Source organism: Balaenoptera borealis, assembly GCF_965194805.1.
Source record: "Balaenoptera borealis genome assembly, chromosome: 4".
Lineage (NCBI taxonomy): Eukaryota > Metazoa > Chordata > Mammalia > Artiodactyla > Balaenopteridae > Balaenoptera > Balaenoptera borealis.
This window is the reverse complement of record NC_138861.1, coordinates 81,236,350-81,261,053: the sequence shown is the minus strand read 5'-3', so window position 1 is coordinate 81,261,053 and position 24,704 is coordinate 81,236,350. Positions and strand designations below refer to the sequence as shown.

The window sequence follows — 24,704 nt, the reverse complement described above, 5'->3', positions numbered from 1 at the left end:
GGGGATCGTTTTTCAGTGGAGCAGTGAAGTATGCAGCATGCGTATTATAGATTCTTAGAGGCTGTAAATAGTGGACACGACTGTATCAACAGTCATCTATCTTATGAGCGACAGTGATTGAAGTAGCTGGGAGCTCCTTAATACTTTCCAGAATTTGATAAATGTCTGAGTTTACAATATCCACTCTCTTTGTAATTGTAAGTACTTCAAAAATATCCCTCATCAATATTTAGAATATCATACTAAACCTTCTTGGCCTGTTCTTCTATTTATTCCCTCCCATTTTCCCCTTCATTCCTTATGTTTAGTAGCCTGTCAAGGACCTTGATAGTTTTACCATAGGACTTTTTAAATGACACATGATTCTAGTGTAAGGGCCAACTAGATTTTTTCCAAGAGCAGTAGAATCTTAGACTTTCAGGAAGAATAACAACACCAAAAACCCTTCAAAGATGATGTGATCCAGATCTTTTCAAATTACTTTTCTTAGGTAACTAGGGTTTTCCAAAAACACAATGGAGAGACATCTTCGAAGAAGCAGGAAGGGAAATAAATTAAATAGGCAAGGCTTTACCCCTCTCCTACTACCCAAACCTGTACACATGCCTGCTTTATCAGGAGATTCTCTATATTTCTGTTTTTGATAATATTCTGTAGATAAGACCATTTCCTTCATCCAACAATTCCTACACTTCTGTATTATTATTAATAATCTGAATAACAGTGAGCCTTAGCTCAGTCTCAGCACTGTATTTAAGGTCTTTACATCTATTATTTCATTTGGCCTCACAAGAACCCTGCGAAGTAGGTTATTATCCTCAGTTTTAAAAATGGTAAAATCAAGACCCAGTGATATACAGTGACTTATTAGTGGCAGAAAGTTTTCATTTTATTGAACTTCTTGAATATGCAAGGTAAATTTTTACTTTTTTCATTATTAACAGTAATACATTATGCAGATAACTACAGGAGTCTACAAAGATAACTGCCTATCTTACATTATTACTGATGTTCAGATCTCATCATCCATGATATTATAAAATTGAAGGTAAATGAAACTCCTTAAACAAAGTTAATGATGTTTAAAATGGCTATATAGTTTAATTTGTCAAAAATTGATTGCCTGGTTAAGGGGAGAATCAGGAGAGGTGGAGGAGGGGAAGACTGGTGCTTTCTTGGCAAAAGGATGAAGAATTGACATTATACACTGCTATAACTAGTGAGAGCCTGCTGTATAGCGTAGGGAACTCTACTCGATTCTCTGTGACCTGGAAGGTAGGGAAATCCAGAAAGGAGGGGATATGTGTATACATATGGCTGATTCACCTCGCTGTACAGCAGGAACTAGCACAGCGTTGTGAAGCAACTATACCCCAATTAAAAAAAAAAATCTAGGTCCAGGATCTGAAGGATTACAGTAACTTTTACCAGCAGAGGTCTCCTCGACTCTTGGTTGCTAGCATTAGAAAATCAGCAGGAAAGGGCTCCATGCTAGGATGGTTTAGACAGAAGCATATTTATCTAAAGCAATATGAGATTGTGGAAGAGAGACTGACCAATTCTGAAACACAAGAACAAAGTTGGTTCTTCCCTTGCCTTTCATTTATTCATTCAACAGATATTTTGAGAGCTATGAGGTGAACAGAACACATATACCCTTATGGAAAATATATCATATTACTACAGTAGTAACTGGTAGTTTTTTGTGCCCGTTTGAGACATCAAATATGTTGTGTCGCTTAATGTTAACTACTTCTTTTCACGTGCTCTTGAATTCTAGATAAGCATTGTGTTATCATGGGTACCTGAGAAAGCAGTAGGTATCATTAAAAGTAGGTTTTTTTTTCTTTATTTGACATATTGCTACAAACCTGCACTGTCTAATACACGAGCCACTAGCCACATGTGGCTAAAAAACACATAATATGGCTAGTCCAAACTGAGATGTGCTGTAAAAATATACCAGGTTTCAAAGACTTAGTACGAAACAAAATATATCTCATTCATATATTTTATATGATTTTTAAAATAAAATCTTGAATATAAATATTGTTATGTAAATATATCATTAAAATATTTTCATCTGTTTCTCTTACCTCTTTTTTAACATAGTTACTAAAAAATTTTAAATGACTTATTTGACTCACATTATACTCTCTTGCACATCACTGCTCTAACCAAAGTTTATATTACCTTTTCTGGTTTGCACCTCTTAGAGAGATCCCTGTAGTAAAACATTACTCTCAATTCTATATCTATGCATGGAAAAATTACCTTTGCGTAGATAATTGCCAAGGAAATGTTAAGGTCTGAGCATTTCCACATTTATTTATGTCCTTAAATGTTACTGGTAAATTAGAAAAGTATGATTTCCTTTATAGAAGCAGTTTTGCAATTCTTCAAGTAGGAAGTTTACTGAAGTGGAAAGGAAATTACTGAATCTTATTATGCATTCTACAGGCTGTCATTTGAAGACATTATGCATACTGGTCTATAGTTCCCCAGGGCATATTTCAGTATTTCATTTAAAATGATTCAATTTAGTCTAGACCTATCTAATACATATTGGCTCCAGTTTTCAGTGGCAACTTGCCAGACCCTGCTCAAATGGGTTTCTCTGCAGCTTATTATCAATCAAGAACAAATGGTGCAAAGGGTACATAGGGATAAGAATTTAAGTGAATAGAAATAGTTCCCTGGCATCTCCCTAGGTCCTACAGGAGGCAGAGTGGAAGCCAGCCAAATAATAAGGGCCATATCAGTATTCAAAGGTCTCAGAGGTCTCCCTCAAGATATGTGAGGCAACCCTATAATAATTTACTTACAAATCCTATTTCTAGGATAGTATAGTATTTCCACAATTTAGAAAAATGCTCATATGTTCATGGTGAATCTAAAACCCTCTTTTATAGCAATGTGGTAGAGTAAAAATTGCAGTTACAGGATTCACAAAAATATAGGTTCAGTTGCAAAATTAGCCACATTTGTTCACTGTAATCCTAGATTAGATTTCCTTAGGGCACAGTAGCTTTTTCAGATTGTCTGTTTTCACTAAGTGATCTGCAGTAAAGATTCCTCCATGTCTTTTTATGGATTGATAGCTCATTTCTTTTTATCACTGAATAATATTCATTTAATGGATATACCACAGTTTATCCATTCACTTATCAAGGGATATCTTGTTTATTTCCTGTTTGGGGAAATTATCACTACAACTGCTATAAATATTCACAAGTAGGCTTTTTCGTAGACACAGATTTTCAACTCATTTGGGTAAATGTTTAGGAGAGCAATTTTTAAATCATATGCTTAAAATATGTTTAGGTTTGTAAGAAAGTGCCAAATTTTCTGCCAAAGTGGCTGTATCATTTTGCATTCCCACCAGTAATGAGTGAGAGTTCCTTTTGTTCCACATCCTTATCAGCATGTTGAACCTATTTACATATGCTCATCTACCATCTGTGTACCATAATTAGTGAGGTGTGTCCTCAGATATTTTGCCCACTTTTTCCTATTTTCAATTTCATTGATTTCTTATTTTCAATTTAGTTAATTTTGGCTCTAATTTTTATTATTTCTTCTGTTTGCTTTTGGCTTAAATTGGACTCATTTCTTCAGTTTCCTAAGGTAAAAGCTTAAATTATTGATTTTAGATTTTTATTCTTTTCTAATATACGCATTCAATGCTATAAATTTCCCTTTAAGCACTATTTTTGCTGATTCTATCATTTGACTTGTATTTTCACTTTCATTTGTTCAAAATATTTTTTAAAATTTCTCTTAAGATTTCTTCTTTATTCCATATGTGACTAAGAAGTATGTTGCTTACTTCCCAGAATATTTTGGGATTTTTTTCAGCTATGTTTTCATTATTGATTTCTAGTTTAATTCCATTGAGGTCTCAGAGCATACTTTGTATGATCTATTGTTTTTAAATTTTTAGTGTATTTTATGACTCAGACATAGTCTATCTAGGTAAATGTTCCATGTGAACTTGAGAATATGTATTATGCTGTTGTTGAACGAAATATTCTATAAATGTCAGTTTGATCCAGTTGATTTGGCGATGCTTTTCAGGTCAACTATAGCCTTACTAATTTTTGGCATGATTTATCCATCAGTTACTGAAAGAGAGATGTTGAAGTCTCCAAGTATAATAGTATAATTTTTCTATTTCTCTTTGTTGTTCTGTCAGGTGTTGCCTCACATATTTTGATGTTCTGTTTAGATTTATACATATTAAGGATTGTCATGCCTTCTTGTAGAATTGATTCTTTTGTCCTCATGTGATGTTCCTCTTTATCTTTGATAAGGTCCCTTGTTCTAAAATCTGCCTAAACGGAAATTAATGAAGCTATTTGAGTTTTATTTTGATTAGTGTTAGCAATCTAACATAACATACATAACACTGTATGTCTTTCTCCAACCCTTTACTTTTAACTGATATGTGTCTTTATAGTCAAAGTGGGTTTCTTGAAAACTACATAGTTCAATTTTTTAAACTACTCTGACAGTCTGTCTTTTAATGGGTGTACTTAGACCATTCACATTTAAAGTTATTATTGATATGGTTAAATTAATATTTTCAGTATTTGTAACTGTTCTATTCTACACACTTGTAGTTTGTTTCTTTTACTTTATTTCCTACTTTTTCTGTCTTCTCTGATTACTTGAGCATTTTACCTTTTTCCATTTTCTCTCTTCTTTTAGGATGTGAATTATACTTCTTTTAAAAAGCTTTTTAGTGATTGCCCTAGAGTTTTCAATAAACACTTAGGCTAATCTAAGTCCACTTTCAAATAACACTATACAGCTTCATGAATAATGCAAATACTATATAACAGATTAATTTCAATTTTCCCCTCCTGTCCCTTGTGAAATTGGTGTCTTTCATTTCACTTACTTATATCCTATAATCACTCAATATATGGTTACTATTATGACTACAGAAAGTTATCATATTATTTTTAAAAAGAAGATTTTATTTTACTTTCATTTATCCTTTCTCTAGTGTTCTTCCTTTCTTTGCCTAGATTTATTTACCAAGTTTGTATTTTCTTTTTTTCTGAAGAACTTTTAAAATTTCTTGCTGCTAGGTGCATCTACTGGTGGCTACTTCATTATTTGTCTGAGAAATTCTTTATTTCTCCTTCACTTTTTGAAGAATAATATCACTGAGTATAGAAAATTGTTTGGTAGTTTTTGTTTCTGTTTTTCAATACTTTAAGCATTTTACTCTACTCTTTTCTTGCTCTCGTGGTTTCGGATGAGAAATTCACTATAATTCATATGGTTGTTCCCTCATAGGTAAGGTGCATTTTTCTTCTGGCTTCTTTTAGTACTTTCTCTTTTCTTTTTCTCCAGTTTGAGTATGATGTGCCTAGGTATAGAGTTTTTGGTATTTATTCCATTTGGTGTCCTCTGAACTTCCTGGAACTGTGCTGTGTTGTCTGTTGTTAATTTGGGAACATTCTCAGATATTATTGTGTCAAATATTTCTTTTCCATTCTCTCTCTGTTCTCCTCTTCTATTGCAATTGCATGTTTGTTGCCTCTTTCAAAGTTGTAACAGTTTTTTGATATTCTGTTTCATTTTGATTAATTTTATTATTACCAAACTTCAGTTTGGGAAGTTTATATTTACATATTTTCATATTCTCTGATTTCTTCCTCAGTTATATACAGTCTTCTAATTAGCCTAACAAAGACATTTTTAATATCTGTTACAGTGTTTTTGACTTCTAGCATTTTCTTGGAGTTTCCATCTCTTTGTTTAGAGTACCCACCTATTCTTGTACACTGTCTACTCTTTTGCTTAGTGCTCTAAACATATTAATTATATTTATTTTAAATTTTCTGGCAATTCCAAACTCTGTGTCATATCCAAGTCTGTTTTGTGTCTTCAGACTGTGTTTTTTCTACATTTTTATCATGCCTTGATATTTTTTTTCTGTTAAAAGCTACAATAGCTGGTGTCAATACTTGCAAATTATGATGAATATCATCATAACATGAGTTGAAGGAAATAAAACATTTATTTAGCATTTACTGTGTAGCAAGCACATTGAATGTCTTATTCAATATTCAAAGCAAATTATTATCTTCCTTCTACACATAAGGAAAATACAGTTCTAAGAAACCAAATACCAATGATCATACAACTAGTGAACAATGGAATCTAGATTGAACTATTTTATATGGCTATATGGCACTTAGTTCTGAAATATATTTCATAGATAATCAATGTAGTTAATCTCAGTTTTAGGGAAAAAACAAATACATATATTTCTGTAAGGCAGAAAATAAATAATACTAGGCTTTCAAAGACTAGATTTATAAAGGTGATGACATTAAATATATCAGAATTATTTCCTAAAATAAAATATCAATACAATTATGGATTTACCAAGTCAAATCTATTACAAATAAAGCTTCAAAGAAAATCTAAACTTAAAATATAATTATAAAAAATATAATAAATGCTTGTGTATTTATTATTTTTACAAATCCTAAAATTAAATTTTCGCATTCTGGAAAATGTTGAATTACTAAGCTGTGAAAGGTACAAGGAAAAAAAAAACATTATTCTGAAGTTTCATGGAAATATTTATTATATCTAGTCTCAACACCTCTTTATCCATTTTTTTTTTTTGAAATTTTAAAGTATTTTTAACATTTGCGTGACCCAAAGACCACAAAGCCTGGGCATTTTTTAGTTTCTTTTCCTACAATTATCAGATAGCTTTATTTCCAAAAAATGGGAGTACACTGGAGTTGAAAAAAATGTTGGTTTATTAAATGTTAATTAATGCCTGAATTAAATGTTAATTAATGCCTGAATTAGTGGGAGAATTGTGTGTTACCTCAATGGAAATCTGGAATTCAGATAAATTCCTATCCAGAATAGCAAGCAAATCTTTCTATCAGAATTAGGTGTGTGTGAGTGTGTATATTTCCTCACAGTATTGCCAAGTAAAATAGATGTTAATATAGGAAAAATTTGATACCATATTCATTCATTATTTACTTATTGAGCACATAAGTAAAAAGAAGCTGTTTAGTAACAAGACCTAGTCCCAGACTTAAATATTTAACTTCTATAGCTTTTCATTATTATTTCATTTTTTTATTTGATTTTCCAAATGACACATACTTCCCAAATGGCAGAGATAAATACTGTAGTAGTTCACTTGGGTGAACAGTGTAGATTAGAATGGGCATATAAATCTATCTTTCTTTGAGTGACATATTAAAGAAATTGGAAAGCATCCTGTATAATGTGAGATCCTTTACTATTCTTGTCAGGAGGATGACATATAAACATGAAAACATGATGTTATGTAAATACTAACATAACATCGACTGTTCAAGATGGATTGGAGGCAGCCAGAATTTAACTAAGAGGACAAGCCAGAGACCAATGTGATCCAGGCTTCCACTGATAGACTCAAACTAGGTTAGCAGAAATAGGCAGAGATAAAATTGGGGTGTATAAAGAGAAGTGTGCAGACCTGGTAACTGGTTTTGGATGAAAGTTAGAAAGAAGAGATATTTACAAGCCTGAATTAGTGGGAGAATTAGTGGGAGAATTTCCTCAGTGGAAATCTGGAACTCAGATACATTCCTATCCAGAATAGCAAGCAACTCTTTCTATCAGAATAAGGTGTATATGAGTATATGTATCTCCTCACAATAAAATTCAAACCTAGTAGAAATATTTATTTTTTAGTTTGCTTTATTTTTTACTTTATTAAGAATGAGTTGGAGGACAAAATATATATAAATAGGTGTTTTTCATGACCTGATAGACCTATCAACATGATAGCCAGGGAAATTTGGGTGAGCAGTAATCAAAATAGAGTAAAAGATGTTGAAAGGGTTTAAAAAGAACTCTAAGAAACCAAAACTGTAGCTTAAAGAAACATCACTGAACTTGTCCAAAGCATAAATTTTAATTAAATAGAAAGTAGAAAAATAGGCCCAAATTTAATCAGAAGAGATTATGCCCTCTGAGCTTCTCTTTCCATTATTCCAGAGAAGAACCTATTTATCAGAATTTAAGTTTTAAGCCAATACTATGCTGAATGGACATACTTACTTACTTATAGGGAAAAAAAGAACTTTATCAGTGATTAATATGGAAAATTAATCATCTAAATTAGCAACAACTCATATTTTCTGTGGCACTCCTCCTTTGCAATGTGTTTCAGAAAGCCATTACAAAAAATTATTTTGAATCCCTGATAAAGAGGCTAAGATAGAAGTATAAGACTTAGGTGCTAGAAATTGACTTTCAGTTGAAAGTCTTTAATAAGACTTATAATTCTTTCTGCCACAGTAACTGTGACATATATCCATTTATATTTTATATATTAAGGGTTTTACATGAAAAAAAGTATATGCAGTTTTATTTTAGTAAATAACTCAAAAAGTTCTTAAGAACTTTCTCATAATTCAGTGTTCTTAAGAAGACTTAAAATATGATTAAGTGGATTTTGTCAATAGCTTGTTTAACCTACAGTGTGATTTTTCTTTCTTTATATTTACATTCAAATTTAACCCCACTAACTAATCACTTCACAGTCTTAAAAGTTGTGAATATACTCAGAATTTGGTCCAACTGAGTAGTTTTTTTTTTTTATTTGTATGAAATACACAACTAAACCACAAGAATTTAGAATACATTCTATACACTGGTCAGGGAACTTTTTATACCTCCACATAATTTAATCAAATATTTGCTCCATTATTCACTGGGTGTTGAATCAGTTACATAGCAAAACTGAGATTAAAAAAAGCAATAAAACAACAAAAATTGCTCGAGAAATTTCTAACTCCTCTGGCTACTTTAATTCATGATTTACTTAACTATCCATCAATATAGACAATTTTAGCCTATTGATTATTCTAATTATAGCTTATAGAAGCTAATGTAAATATTTAACTATTGATAGCCTAACATTCTGAGAGGTATATTTGAATAAATGTTATTTTCAAGCCTTGATGGGACACACCTGGCATAGATTTATGGAAGAGGAAGAAATGGGAAGTTCTAAATTTCGTTCTACATTTTTGTCTCCCATAGAACCCTTGCAAATGTCTGTATGCACTCTAAAAAAAATATCTTTAGGTGCCCAGATATAGATATAGATATATCTATATCTATATCTTTATCTTTAGCTGCTTAACTCTTATTCATCCTAGGAGACTCAGCGAGACGGACTTTTAGATACCACATAAAGGCATTGTCATATATCCTAGAAACCTTCATGGTCTGCCCTTCTGAGTCTCACACCCATCTCACCACTCCAACCTGATTTTTGGTATATCTCTATCATAATTTTATCATACATTTAAAATATTCTCTTATAATTGCCTGTGTTTTTTCCTCTCCTGCACCAGAGCAAAGGCTTCTTAATGACATAAATTTCCTTTTATTCATCCCCAATATTTAAAAAGGACTGATACCAAATAAGTACTCAATTTTTTTGAAACTTACCACTGTTTCTAGATCATTTATAAAAACTTCTTTGATAACTTCAGCCCTCGTGTTTCTCTCTACACTGAATCACCTGTTAAGTGTGCCATTTATTTTGGTACTTCCTCATATGTAACATTGTATTGTTGCCTAAATATTTTATGTTTTAGCTTTTTTATAACAAGAATATAAGCTCTTGAGGTCCGGAGTTCAACTCCTTTATTCCATTCTTACCCTAACATGAGCAGTACAGTCCATACAGATATTCAATAAATAAATATTAATAGAAAAACTTTCAATTATTTATTTATATAGATTTGTTTTAAATTAAAGATAAAACTATTACATGTTAAGAAGGGAAGTGAGTAATCCATTACATGAACTAAATGAACACAAAAAATTAAATATTTTTCCATGGCTAAGAAACATCTTAAGAGTTGGGAATAGTCTCCCAAATTTTCATTCCGATATTTTTATATTGTAATGCATATGGCATTCACAATGTCTATTTGAATACATCACAAAGACACATCCTCTGAGAATAATTAGGTGGATGAAATCTATGAAAATAGATGGAGAGTTATGATTTAAATCACAAATACATTTACAAAAAAATCTAAAATTATCTTAAAAAGGGTAATGATAAAATAAATGATTATCAAAATACCTACACTGTTTAAATGAGGAGTCACTTAAAGTAATATAACCAAAGAAGTTAAAGGATTTTTATTTGATTCAATTTTATTTGTTTGTTCTAAATCCCATGGAATAGTTGTCTCTTTAGATGACTAGAGACAATTATGAATGGAACATATTGGTAAAAGGAGTTAACCTGATGTGATAGATTAGACTATTATTCTTCTCTTCCTCCTTGTTGTAGATTTATGTATCCACACTCTAGCAATGTGACTTTGCAGCACTTTCCATAAAAGTGGGCAGGACATATTTCTCCACCTCACTGATATTGGGCTTACACCTATCTAAAGCCAGTTCCTCAGCTTGAGTCATGGAGATTTCATCCTTCATTGAAAATTAGAACACATCACATTAATTCTCCTGTTGCCGTCTCAAAGACATTGCTTCAAGATTTTTCCCTCCTCTCCTACATCGCATGTGCGTGTGCTTTGCTTTGCACTTGATCATTCCAAGCAATATACAAGCATGAGATTATTTCTTCCAACTTAAAAAGAATTACAGACTTTCTCTTGACCATGTTATCCTGACCAGCTATGCTTTGCACCGAAATCCCTCAAACGGGTGATGCATATTTAATGTCTACAAGTCTTCATTTCCTGTTCATTCTTCAGCGCATTATAAGAAGATCTTGTCAAGGTCACCAAAGAAGTCCATTGTTGATAAACCCAATTGTCAATTCTCATATCTTATCTTACTTGATTTCCACAGTTTTTGACAAATTATCACTCCTGGTTACCATCTTTTCACTTGACCTGATGCCACACATATTCTTGGTTTTCTTTCTATCTCACTGGTTTCTTCTTCTCAGTCTCCACTGCTGGTTCCTTTCTTCTCTCTCACATAGAACATCTCAATTTCAGAGTATCTCAGGAATCAGTAGTACTTGTGCCACTTTTCTTCTCTATGTACACCTGTTCCCTTGGTAATCTCACAACCATGCACTAATTACCTCCAAATTTGTATCTTTAGCCCATGCTTCTCTCCTGAATTCCAGACTCAATATTTCTACTGCAATTTTTCATAGAAAATTCAAACGTAGTATCCCTACAACTTATGTCCTGATTTTTCCTTCCAAATTGTTCTATAGTCAACCATTTCCATCTCAGTTAATTGAAACTCTAAGGCCTGCCTAATCATCAATGTTCCTTTCATTAAAGTTAAAATCCAGTTCAACAAACACTTATTGAGCAGCAAACATTTCAATATACTAGAGTATAAGAATTCTGTAATCCAACCCACCAGAACCCCACCCATAGAATCTCATTGGGGAACCCCAACCCATGGAACGTCACTTGTGGAATCTTACCCTGGGTCCTGAATACAGTCTAATAGTTGTACAGTTTATATTATTGGACACTGTATAAACACAAATAAATGAGAGGCTCCTATCCCAAGCTAAGACTGAGGGCAGAGAGCAGTGATGGTCATCAGGAGTTGAGCCTAAAAGTTGGACATAGAGTTTATAAGTGAACCTTTGTGTGCATGTTACATTTAATTGAGCTTTTGCAAGTTGAATTCAGTAAACATATACTGCAAACCTATTATGGGTAAAGTCTTGGGTTAGGTGTTTTAAAAATAAGTTATCTTAAAAATATATACAGTGTGATCTTTAACCACAAGGAGAGAAGAAATAGATTCATCTTTATATTGAATGAAACTAAAAATGGAGAAAGTTGAGACTCAAGAAAAGAAATCTGATAAACTCTAAAATACATTTGAGCCAAGTACAAAAAAGAGTGACCAAAGAATGAATAAACATGATCAAAAGCCAAAAGTCAAGAAATATTAGACAGAACACAATCATGAACATCAAGAAAAGAGAAAAGGGCACCAGCGAACAAGTTTTAATTTCTTCAGCCTTCCATTTGGAAGCTTGACTAAGTTTATTGGTCTCTGTCATACCTTCCACCCATAGGAGGAGTTCTGTATCTGATTAATGTTTGTGGAAGGCACATACAGCCTTTCCTGGGCTATCTCTCTACTTTTCAAGGTGAAACTGTCCTCAGAACACACATATTTACTGCTCTATCATGGGGTAGACTCTTCACAGGTAGGGAGAGTTGCAGTTGTCAATCACTGACAGTGACTAAGATAAGGGTGTACTTTATCAAGGAGCATAATATTATACAGTTGATTGTGACCTATACTTAAAGTCTCCTTCACCATCAGCTTTATTAGTAATAAAGTCTGATGCCCATTTGTCTATATTCTGCATCTCTCAATTCATTCTCCATTCTGAAGAGGATAATGGAGCAGTATTGAACCCTAAACCCAATGGAGATATCGTTTAAAAGTGGCCATCACTGCACTAAGACCAGGAAGAGTAAAAAAGATATGTTTTTTAAACTAGTTAGTTTAAACAAAAGAGTTTAATTAGTATGGGGTTGGGGAGCAGAAGCCAGATCACAAGAGTAAAAGAAGTAAATAAGTGATTAAGAAACAAAATGAAGATATTTAAGTATTTTGAGTGCTTTATTAATTGAAGAAACAAAAATTGAATACTAGCTCAGGAATAATAGGAAATAAAAACATATTTTCTTTATTTCATTCTTATTACTTTTAGAATTTTGGCATTTAGCAGAAAGGCAATAGATTATGGAAAGAAAGAGCCAATAGAGATAGAGATAACTCATTAAAAAAAATATATATATATATATATACAACAGCATGAAATCAAGGCATGATAAAAGGATTAATTTTAGATCAGAAGAAGACACTTTTTTAAAAGAAAAAAGTAGTGAAATTATATTAAAAAGACAGATATTTTGAGGAAAACAAGAGAGAATTTCAGGAAGTATACTTCAAATAATCTCTATGTTCTCAGTCATAGTCAAGGTAGACTCTTCAGCAAAGAATCTGGTAGGTAGAACACTTATACACATTTTTGAAACTGCTTCAGTAACGTGTCACTGAGAAATTTTAAAAGCAGATTCTAGCTACAAAGCTACAAAGCAACACAAGAACTATGGTAAAATAACATATTTTAGTAGATTTAATTTTTCTAATGTTTTCTGAGGCCAAGTGTAATGGGAAATGTCTTTCTCTGTTTTGTGCAATGATCTATTCTTATTTTAATTTCTACATAGTTACTTGGCTAAGAATAACAGAATTTTGGTGCTGGAAATATAAATATATATATATATATATATATATATATATATATATATATATATATATATACAGTATTAAAAATGCTAGTACCTATTTCCCCAATTATTGCCCTTATTTTCAAGGAATTAAACACCTAACGAGATATACTAAATTATGTACAAATATGTAGCTATTTTCTAAAATGGACAAATATTAAATAACACCAGGGTGATTTTTTCTGCATGAAAGGGAAGTATCAGGAAATCTTCATATAGTAAACAGGAGAAAGCTCACACTTGAAATCATTCCTTTTCCCATGAATAAAACTCAATTCAATGTCAAGTTCATTTTATGTGATCATTATAATCCAAGGATAACCTGATTACTGACACTAATAAATTTCTCAAAGAGTTTGGATATATAATATTTATTTGATGTTTTTGGTTTGTTTCATAATAATATGAATTAATTTCTTCAATCTTTTGTAAATTCAATAAGCAGAATATGGGCTTTCTTCCTAAATATTTGGAAGGAATATAATCATTAATTTTATAATTATAATGAATTATATTCTTATTACTGTAACCAAAAATGCAATTCTTTGCAAGGAACAAAATAAGATATTTTGTAAATAAAAGAGAATGAACAAGATGGTCAGTAACAAAAAATATTCTCCAGCATAGATAAGAGAGGAAAAACACATCTTTAGTATTTGTCTCAGAAAAAATATATATAAACGAAGTTTAGTAAAAAGCCATAGAGCTGGTGTCACCAAGTCCTATTTATTTTCATTCTGTAATATTTCTTTTAAAAATATTATTTAATCTTAAAATTATCCCAAACCCTTGAGTGTTTCCTTACTGTTTTCTATAGGTTTAGTTTGGAATACTATTAGGTAAACAATCCAGTAAATGCTGAAGAAATAGCTAGTTTTGCTTCCCAGAATTTTTTCAGCTTCTAACATAAGGGAAATCTGGAAATTTGTTAAAGAAAATAGACGTAATCTTGCAAAATCTGAGAGTGATTTCAAAATCTCAGTGATTTATTTGAGTGATTTCAAATAAGACATAGCATCAAAATTTAAATAATTTTTTATTTCTTGTTTTCAGAATACAAAATAAAGCAGGTTAATATTTTTCAAAGTAATATAAAATATGTAATTAGATATGTAGTTGGTAACATGGAATGTCTTAGAGCAAAAGTGCTTTGAATCTCATTTGACATAATGGGAATGAGGATACCATATTTATTATTTACCCTTTTGTGTACTAGTTGTGCATTCTTTTATGCATTTGTTATTATCATAGTACAGAAGAAAATAATCACTTTAAGCACCCACTGTGTCAGACAGACACCATGTTCATTGGTTGGAGATTGAAAGATGACTATGCCATAGACTGCCTTATCAAGAGCTCAGATGCTTCTATTCTGTGCATTCTTCCTCAATGCCTGTACTTACAAAACCTCTCTAGTTGTGCTTTTGTTGTCTGACAACCAAAATTTAATGAAAAAGAGATCTATCATTTATACTTTATAGGATATGTAAAAATGCAGAGCTAAAGTGATTGATAGAATCACTACTGCATTTCTATCTAGTACTAGTTAGCCATCCCCTACCATGCTTCCTTTTTTTTTTTTTTTAGTTCAGCTTCCATAAGTATGGATGTATGTTGAGTGCAATGTCCCATGAAGAGGAAAGATTGACCATTTATAAATGTACATATGCCTTCCTCAGCATCATGTTGACACCCAATTCATGGCATAAAAAGGAATAATCTGGCTTATTGACTATTTGTCCGTCTCATAGTTTATATTTTATATGTTTGTTCTTTTATTTTTAAGGAATAAACTAGATTCCAACAGTCAGAAATGGACGTAAATAACCATTGTTTCAAGAAATACCCAGTGAACTTTCAGGCAGTGTCAATGGCACAAAAAGAAAATCACCTTTGGGGTTATTTTCTCTTAGAAATTTGAGCTTTGATCCATGATTAACTTCAAAGAAATGATAGAAGTGATGAGATCTTTGTACAAAAGAATGTGTTATAAATTATTTGTGGTGCTCCAGCCTTGACGAAGATGTTTGAAAACTCCCAAGTAAATTTCTTCAGACATTACGTTAGCAAATCAAAGATAAATTTAGAAGATGGTGGAGTAGGAGGACCCTGAGCTCACCTTCTTCCATGGGCACACAAAAATTACAACTATTTACGGAGCAACTATCAATGAGAATGACCTGAAGACTAGCAGAAAAGATGTTCTAAAATTAAAGCTATAAAGAAGAAACTACAATAAAATGGGTAGGAGAGGCAGAGAGGCAATATAATTAAGACCCACACCTCCAGGTAGGTGATGCACAAATGGGAGGATAATGACATTTGCAGAGGTTCTCCCCAAGGAGCAAGGGGTCTGTGCCTTACTTTGGGCGCCCCCAGCCTGGGGGTCCTGCACAGGAAGGACAAGCCCCTAAAACATCTGGCCTTGAAGGCCAGTGGGACTTGAGTAGAGGAGAGCTGGAGGGCTGTAAAAATAGAGATTCCACTCTTAAAGGGCATGCACAGAATCTCACAAACTCCAAGTTCCAGCATAGAGGCAGTCATTTGAAAGGACCCTGATGGAGACCCACTTTCTGATTTTTGGAGAACTTCCCAGAGGCAGGAGGCAACTAGGCCTCCTCCTGGGGACATAGATGCTAGCAAGCACCATTTTGGAGTCACCCCTCTGGCCTATGATTGCCAGAAACTTATCTGCTCCCCAGGATCTGGCACCAACCTGCGCTCCCTGGGTCCTGCAGCCATGTGCTGGGGCCTGGCCATCCTCACCAGCAGGTCAGCACCAGTCCCCGGACCAACTGGGCCACACAGGTGTACCTGTGTGGAGACCCAGCTTTGCCCACCAGCAGACTTGCTGGCACCACATAAAGCAGGACCTGGCAGCCAACCAGTGCAGCCACAGTAGTCAGCCCCCCCATGACAGAAAGGCCCATGCAGCCCACATAAAAGGCATACCTAAAGCATATAGCTCTGGTGACTGGGAGGGGTGGGTGTGATGTTTAGCCCCATAATATGCCTCCTAAATAAGGTTATTTATCCAAGAAAACATAGCTGACCTATTTAACACATAGAAATAAACACAAAGTATTAGGCAAAATGAGGAGACAGAGGAATATGTTCTGAACAAATAAGACAAAACCTCATAAAAAGAAGTATACAAAGTGGATATAAGTGATCCATTGAATAAAGCATTCAAGATATGATTATAAAGATGCTCAACAAGCTCAGGAGAAGAATGGATGAACACAGTGCGAATATTAATAAAGAGTTAGAAAATATAAAGAAGATCCCAACAGAGCTGAAGAATACAATAATTGAAATAAAAAATACACCTAGAAGGAAATAACAGTAGGTTAGATGATACAGAGGAACAGATGAGTGAACTGGAAGACTAAATACTGGAAATTACCCAGGCTAAATAAAAAGGAAAAAAAAAGAATTTTAAAAAATTAGGACAATTTAGGAGACCTCTGGGACAACATCAAGCATGCTAACATTCACATTATAGGGGTCTCAGGAAGAGAAGAGAGTGAGAAAGGGGCAGAGAACTTATTTGAAGAAATAATAGCTGAAAACTTCACTAACCTGGGGAAGGAAACAGATATCCAGTTCCAGGAAGCACAGAGGGTCCACAACAAGATGAACTCAAAGAGGCTCACACCAAGACACATTATAATTAAAATGGCAAAAATAAAAGACAAAGAGAAAAACTTAAAAGCAAGAGAAAAACAACTAGTTACATAGAAGGTAACTCCCATGAAACTATCAGCTGATTTTTCAGCAGAAACTTTGTAGGCCAGAAGGGCGTGGAATGATATATTCAAAGTGATGGAAGGATAATACTACAACCAAGACCACTCTACCCAGCAAGTCTATCATTTATATTTCAAGGATAGATAAAAGTTTTACAGACAAGCAAAAGCCAAGAGTTTGGCACCACGAAAATGGCTTTACAAGAAATGTTAAGGGGACTTCTGTAAGTGAAAAGACCAAAACAAGAAACATAAAAATTACAAAGGAAAAAATCTCATTGGTAAAGGAAAACATACATTAAAGCTAGTAGATCAGCACTTACAAAGTTATTAGGAAGGTTAAAAGACAAAAGTAGTAAAATCATCTATACACACAGTAAATAGCTAAAGAATACACAAAACAAAAATTTGTATATTATAATGTCAAAAAGATTAAACATGATAGGGGTGAATGTGGGGTTGTTAGAATGTATTTGAAGTCAAGAGATCATCAACTTAAAATAATCACATATATATAGGTTGTTATATATGAACCTCTTGGTAACCACAAGCCAAAAACCTATAATAGATACTCACACAAAGAGGAGAAAGGAATCCAAACATAGCACTAAGATATTCATCAAATCACAAGAGAAGAGAGAAAAAGAAGATGAAAAGAACTACAAAAAGAACCAGAAAACAGTTAACAAAATAGCAATAAATACATAACTATCAGTAATTACTTTAAATGTAAATAAACTAAATCCTCCAATCAAAAGACATAGGGTAGCTATGGACAAAATAAAAACAAGACCTGTACATATGCTGCCTAAAAGAGGCTCACTTCAGATCTAAAGACACACACAGACTGAAAGTGAGGGAATGGGAAAAGGTATTCTATGCAAATGACAACAAAAAAAGCTGGGGCTTTCTCTTACTTATATCAGACAAAATAGACTTTTAAAAACAAATTATTTATTTATTTATTTATGGCTGCATTGGGTCTTCATTGCTGCACGCGGACTTTCTCTAGTTGCATTGAGCAGGGGCCACTCTTCGTTGCAGTGTGTGGGCTTCTTATTGTGGTGGCTTCTCTTGCTGCGGAGCATGGGCTCTAGGGTGGCAAGCTTCAGTAGTTGTGGCACATGGACTCAGTAGTTGTGGCTCGTGGCCTCTAGAGCACAGGCTCAGTAGTTGTGGCACACGGGCTTAGTTGCTCTGCAGCATGTGGGATCTTCCTAGACCAGGGATCAAACCTGTGTCCCTTTCATTGGCAGGTGGATTCTTAACCACTGAGTCACCAGGGAAATCCTAGACTTTAAATCAAAGACTGAACAAGAGACAAAGAATGACATTATATAATGACAAGGGGATCAATCCAACAAGAAGATATAACACCTGTAAATGTGCATGCACCCAAAATAGGAGCACCTAAATACATGAAGCAAAAATTAATATATATAAAGAGAGAGATTCTCAGTAATACAATAATAGCAGGAGACTTGAATACCCCACTTACATCAATGGACAGATCATCCAACAGAAAATCAACAAGGAAACACTGGCCTTAAATGACACATTACATCAGAGGAACTTAATAGATATATACAGAACCTTCCATCCAAAAGCAGCATTATTTTCAAGGGCACATGGAACATTCTCCAGGACAGATCATATGCTAGGCCACAAAACAAGTCTCAATAAATTTAAGAAGATTGAAATCATATCAAGAAACTTTTGTGATCACAATGCTATAAGGCTAGAAATCAAAAAAAAACAAAAAACAAAACCCTGCAAAACAAAAAAACAAACACATGGAGGCTAAACAATATGCTAACAAACAACCAGTGAGTCATCGAAGAAATCAAAGACCAAATAAAAAAATACCTTGAGACAAATGAAAATGGAAACATAACAAAATTTATGGGATGCAGCCAAAGCAGTTCTAAGAGCTAAGTTTATTGCAATAGAGACCTACCTCAGGAAACAAGAAAACTCTCAAATAACCTAACCTTACACCTTAAAGAACTAGAAAAAGAAGACAGTTAGCAGGAGGAAACAAATAATATAGATCAGAGCAGAAATCAATGATATAAAGACCAAAACAATAGAAAAGATCAGTGAAACTGCTAGAGTAGTGCTATATAAGCTAAAATAAATTTCTAGTAGGAAAGTATTTAAAGATACAGATAAATATATTTTTTCTTAGGAAACTAATATTTCACAGGTGTTATTAGTAGGAAATATGATAATAGACCTGGAATACTCAAAAGAACCAACCGCCATACTACTGAAGTCAACAATGGATTTCAACAATGTGAACAAGAAGGCCAATTATAAGATGAAAATTAAACATCAATATCTTTTCTGTATACAAGCAGTAGTCAAATAGAAAATAGAAATAGAAGAAACAGATTCTCACAACATAAAAACCAAAATAATTAAGTACCTATGAATAATTCTAACTGGAGATGTACAAAACATTTATGCAATGTCTACAAGATGTTGCATGTAACAGACTAAGTGGAGCAGGTAGAAATTTGGTTAAGAAAGACCCAACCAGTTGGAGCTAAATGTTGTAACTTTTATTACGGGGTAAAATATTTGATCAACATATGACATGCTGCAGCCTTGACTCCAAGCCATGTACAGAACAGTGTTCTGTAATCAGTGAAAATCATAGAAAAAATAGAATATTAGAGTGCCTTGGTTACTTCTTGTCATTTCCAGCCAAGAGGAGTGCTTAGTCTGAAAGCAAAGATGACACAGAATATAGTTTTAATAAAGAAAAGCTCTCTGTCTTCAGCAATCTAAATTGAGTAAGAGTTCCATAATTTTGGGTTTAAAGTCTCAAAATTCAGCTTATTCTGTAACTCAAGGGGAAGCAGAAGATCAGAGGAATTAGAGGATCACCCTTATCAGGAGTTCAGATAAGACACAAGGCTTTGCATATTGTTTTTGCCAAAGTGAGGGAAAGATTTTTGGTAAAAATTCACTTAAAAATCCAGTGTTCTCTATATTTTTATATTAGGTGGCCTGGACAAATAAACTGTTTTAGTTTTTAGACTGCTAAACACTGATTCTGGACTTCAAGTTTGATGAAGTAACTTGATGGTATCTAGGCAAAAGTTTTGGATGCAATGGATATATGTGGGACGAGATTATGTTTTGAGGTTAAGAATACAAAGGGTGGGCTATGGCACACATTGTAGGATTGTTGACCCAGTCCATCCTATTCCCAACTTTTCCTCTCTTTCCTGGCCTCAATTATTAAGGATGGGAAAGCTAAGCATTTGCTCTTTTGCAATTAGAGGTAGCCACATAATACAATTCTTGGTAAGGGTATGTAAGAGGAATTCTGTGGAGGGAAGCATTTGTCTTCTTGATTAAAAATTAATAATAGTAAAATAAAAAGATAGCAATAACAGGAGTAGTTCTTATGCTTTCTCCAGACATCATCTTTGAACTCAAACATAAATGCCTGGTGCTGCAAGAGTCATCCAGCAACCATGAGTCAGTAATCATAGGGCAAGGCCAGTAGTATTATAAAGCTGATAGCCCCAACATGTTAAATCCTCTAGATTTCCTGGTATGTGAGAAAAACATTTTGTAAGTCAGTGTAATTCAATCTCTGTTATTTACAAGTGAAACACCACCCTTCTGATCCACTAGATAGTCCAGGTTCTTTTTTCCATCCACTTCCCCCAGTCTCCTCCAATGAATTTCAAGTTGCTTGGCCCTTTATTTTCCTTCTCTACTTCCTCCCTAAGCTTTTACACCCAGACCTATCACTTAGAATTCATGTTTTAGGGTTATCTAGGCCCTTACCATTTACAAGATATTGCACGTGTGTATGTGTGTGTGAATATGTGTATACATATAAGATTTAGAGAAATTAAATTTATTTACAAAGATAATAGAGGCTGCTTCTTTTCTATTTCCATCAGTGACATCATCATTTAACCACAATTCCACAAATATAAGCTCCATTTGAAACTTGACATTTTTAGTCTACCTACCCGTCCAATAATTAATTCCTGTCTATTCTAACTCCAAAATATATCTTAAATAAGTCATCTCTTTCCCCACAGTCACCATAGTGGTTCAAACATCACTTTTCACAATGAAAACTTCTGCAACTTCCTAACTGGTCTCTCTGTATTTACTCTCTTGTCCTCTTCTAATCTATTATCTATTCACCAGCTGGAGTGATATTATGAAATTCCAATGTGACTGTGTCATTACTCTACTTAAGACTTGTCAATCACTCTCTGTTGCTTTTATCATAACTTTTCAACAAGGTTTCCAAAACACAGTCTGTTCATGCTTACTTCTTTAGTCTCATTTTTTGCCTCTCTTTAACTCCCTAATTCATAGGCATATTAGTCATCTTTCAGTTTCTCAAAGATACCGTATTACCTTCCACTTCTATATTCACCTTAGATTGGGTACTCTGGTGACAGATACTGAGATGGAGAGTTGCATTCCAATGATTACTGGGGAGTGTTCTAGGAGGATATACTTGTGAGATGAGGCCAATAAAATTTGGGAAGAGAGATAAACTGACCAACAGTGCAGTGGCAGCTGAGGTCTCAGCCAATCATATGGAAAGCTTTGGAGCCAGGATGTCTCTTTAGATTCCCTCAAACTGGAGCAAGGAGTTTGAACATGTACGTCACCACATCAATCCATAATTGACTACGTGCAGTTCCTTGGGAGGTAACATAGCCTTAAGCAAAGCAGATCTGAGTGAGAGATAGAAATTCCCAGCAAGGGATGCAGATTTGAGACTTCAACTGTAGATAGTTCTCAGCATGAGCGAGATGGATGTGTTAGTCCTGACAAGGATATTGGAGGGAAATATGACAGTACCTAGTTCTATATTTTTGTATATCCTGTTTCCTTTGAGTCAAACACTCCCTCCCATCCCTCACAATTTCTTGATCAGGCTAACCTCTATTCATTCTCTCTGATCCCAGTTCTTGGTGGGCTCCCTTTCCCATGCTTCAACAGTATAACACAAAATCTCCAATCCTAGATATTGAACTGTGTAAAGATTGTCTATTTATTAAGGCTCTGTGGAAACAGAAATTGCCTTTTTTCACCTTAGTGTTCCCAGAGCCCCAAATAGTGTCTGACAGTACTTGATGCAAAATGAATATATATTTCAGAGTGAATAAATTTCACATTTATTTTCATATTTTATTGAGTTCTAGATCTTTCTGAGAAAGAACCATCCAAAATCAGGAAAGTAAGTGAGAGATAACAAGAGAGTAGTAGAAATCTTAGCTGAGTACACTTTCCAAAAGCTTTCAGTTAATCTCCATTTCTAAATATTCCCGGTGAAGAATTTCAAATTTCTCCCTGTACTAGATTCTGGGCCTTCTATCAGCAATATCTTAGTTAATGCATATTTTATTTAACTATATGTAGATGATTTTGACTGTATCACTTCCATCATATAATTTATTCAGTTGAGAAGAAAAAGTCATGAATCAATGCTTTGCTTGTTTTTTCATGTTTCCATTATGAATATTAGCCAGTTACTTAAGTTACTGTTTCCTTAATTATATAGAGTAATATACAAAAGTACCTTGGTTGTCTGAGGCCCATGGCGAACTCATACATTCTTATGAAGTCCAAGACACATTTTTTATACATAGATGGTACTGTAGATGTTGAAGGCAAGGTTAAAAATGACTTAGGGACAAAAATAAAAATAAATAGCATAAATAAAATAAATAGCAAATAAAAATGGTATCCTGTACTTAGGATAATAGTATGTGTTCATTTTCTGTGAAGTATGACTAGATAGATGTATATGCATGTGTAGCCAAAACTAGGATAAATATTATGAACTGCATATGTTAATCTCTTATTAATTTTCTGAAGAGTTAACACCATGTTAATGGCCTACTCATGCCAATAATACATATCAGAGCACCTATGCACTCATTAACTGCTTGTTGCTTGAATTTTAGGGATAAAAAGTTATCAACTTAAGTGGTAATCAGTGATTTCCTGCAAATTACAATTATGTTTGAATTTGTACATAGTCATCTAAATCCTAACATTGTCTTGAATTTCCAATAATAGTGAACATATTCTAGTTTAGAAGACTTAATCCAAAAAAGCAATTTTTTTGACCAACAATGAAATTGCAAACAGTATAACAAATTCCCAAGTATCAGCAGTATCAGGTGATAAACTCTGCAGATGCTATGTTTCCCAACATATCCTCAGAGATCACTATATACAACTATATGCAGGCATTTGCTGTCGGCTTGGAACACTTCTAAGAAATAACATACCAAGCAGGTGGCTATTTTAAATTGTTCCTTGATTCTTCACTTGTAAACATAATTTTCTAATTCCCTTGACCCAGTTCTAACATTGATGATCAGGGTGCCTTAGTAATCTAGAATTCAATGCATATTAATTACTAACATAAAAATGACTTTACTCTCTTACCTTGCCCTGAGGTAACCTCATTATAAAATTTTCACTTTCCCACTGTCCTTGAATAATATCATTAGTATCTATAACTACCTAGTCTGCTGTCCAAAAGAACAGAGTATGAGTAATTTGGTAAGTCTATAAGGCATTGTATAAATGGGACATTATTCAAATGCAAATTTAGACATGACAGCATTAGTGAAATATAGAAGCATTTCAAGGTTTTATTAAACCTTTAAAGATCATATTTTCTGGAAGTTCATGTTCAGCAAAAATTAATCTACTATTGTAGTACTCATTTCATCATTTTGTATGGTTTATATTGAATATTATTTATGTGAAGTCTAGAAGTTATATATATGCTTCTGTATTTGCCTGTAGACTACTTAGAAATATATATATGGTCATGCATAGAAAAATTATGTAACTTATAGAAACTCTATGGGAAGACAAAGCCTAATAATAGTAATTAAAATACAATAAAATCTCTATTAACAGCAATCAATTAGCCAGATTTCTTTCTGAACTAGCACTTCCTGACTTACATTACAAATTAATGATTGAATTCCTGTCAATTGTCAATGGCAATTAATGACTTCTTTCCTTTAGATAAGATGAAATAATGAAATAATTTCTGGAGCAAAGAAATGTTATCTTCATGAGTCAGAAAGAGAAAAACAAATACTGTATGCTAACACATATATATGGAATCTAAAAAAAAAAAAAAAATGGTTCTGAAGAACCTAGGGGCAGGACAGGAATAAAGACGAAGACGTAGAGAAAGGACTTGAGGGCATGGGGAGGGGGAAGGGTAAGCTGGGACGAAGTGAGAGAGTGGCATGGACATATATACACTACCAAATGTAAAACAGATAGCTAGTGGGAAGCAGCCGCATAGCACAGGGAGATCAGTTCAGTGCTTTGTGACCACCTAGAGGGGTGGGATAGGGAGGGTGGGAGGGAGACGCAAGAGGGAGGAGATATGGGGATATATGTATATGTATAGCTGGTTCACTTTGTTATAAAGCAGAAACTAACACACCATTGTAAAGCAATTATACTCCAATAAAGACGTTAAAAAAAAAAAAAGAAGTGTTACCTTCAGAAGAGATCTTGTTTTATGAGCATTTTGTTATATTCTAGTTCTTGAAAACTTCAACCTCTGTGTCTGATAGATAGGAAAACTTGTGGATGCTGTACA

The 24,704-nt window shown here is 33.6% G+C and overlaps 1 long non-coding RNA gene across 1 annotated transcript in view; it reads left to right on the top strand.

Annotated features, from left to right (window-relative positions):
- LOC309628113 overlaps positions 1–24,704 on the top strand; it is a 55,730-nt gene that overhangs the window by 7,607 nt on the left and 23,419 nt on the right. The window contains exon 1 of the long non-coding RNA XR_014244174.1: positions 1–24,576. This exon is cut by the window's left edge and continues 7,607 nt beyond it. This is a non-coding gene — a long non-coding RNA (uncharacterized lncRNA). The remainder of the gene's footprint in view (positions 24,577–24,704) is intronic.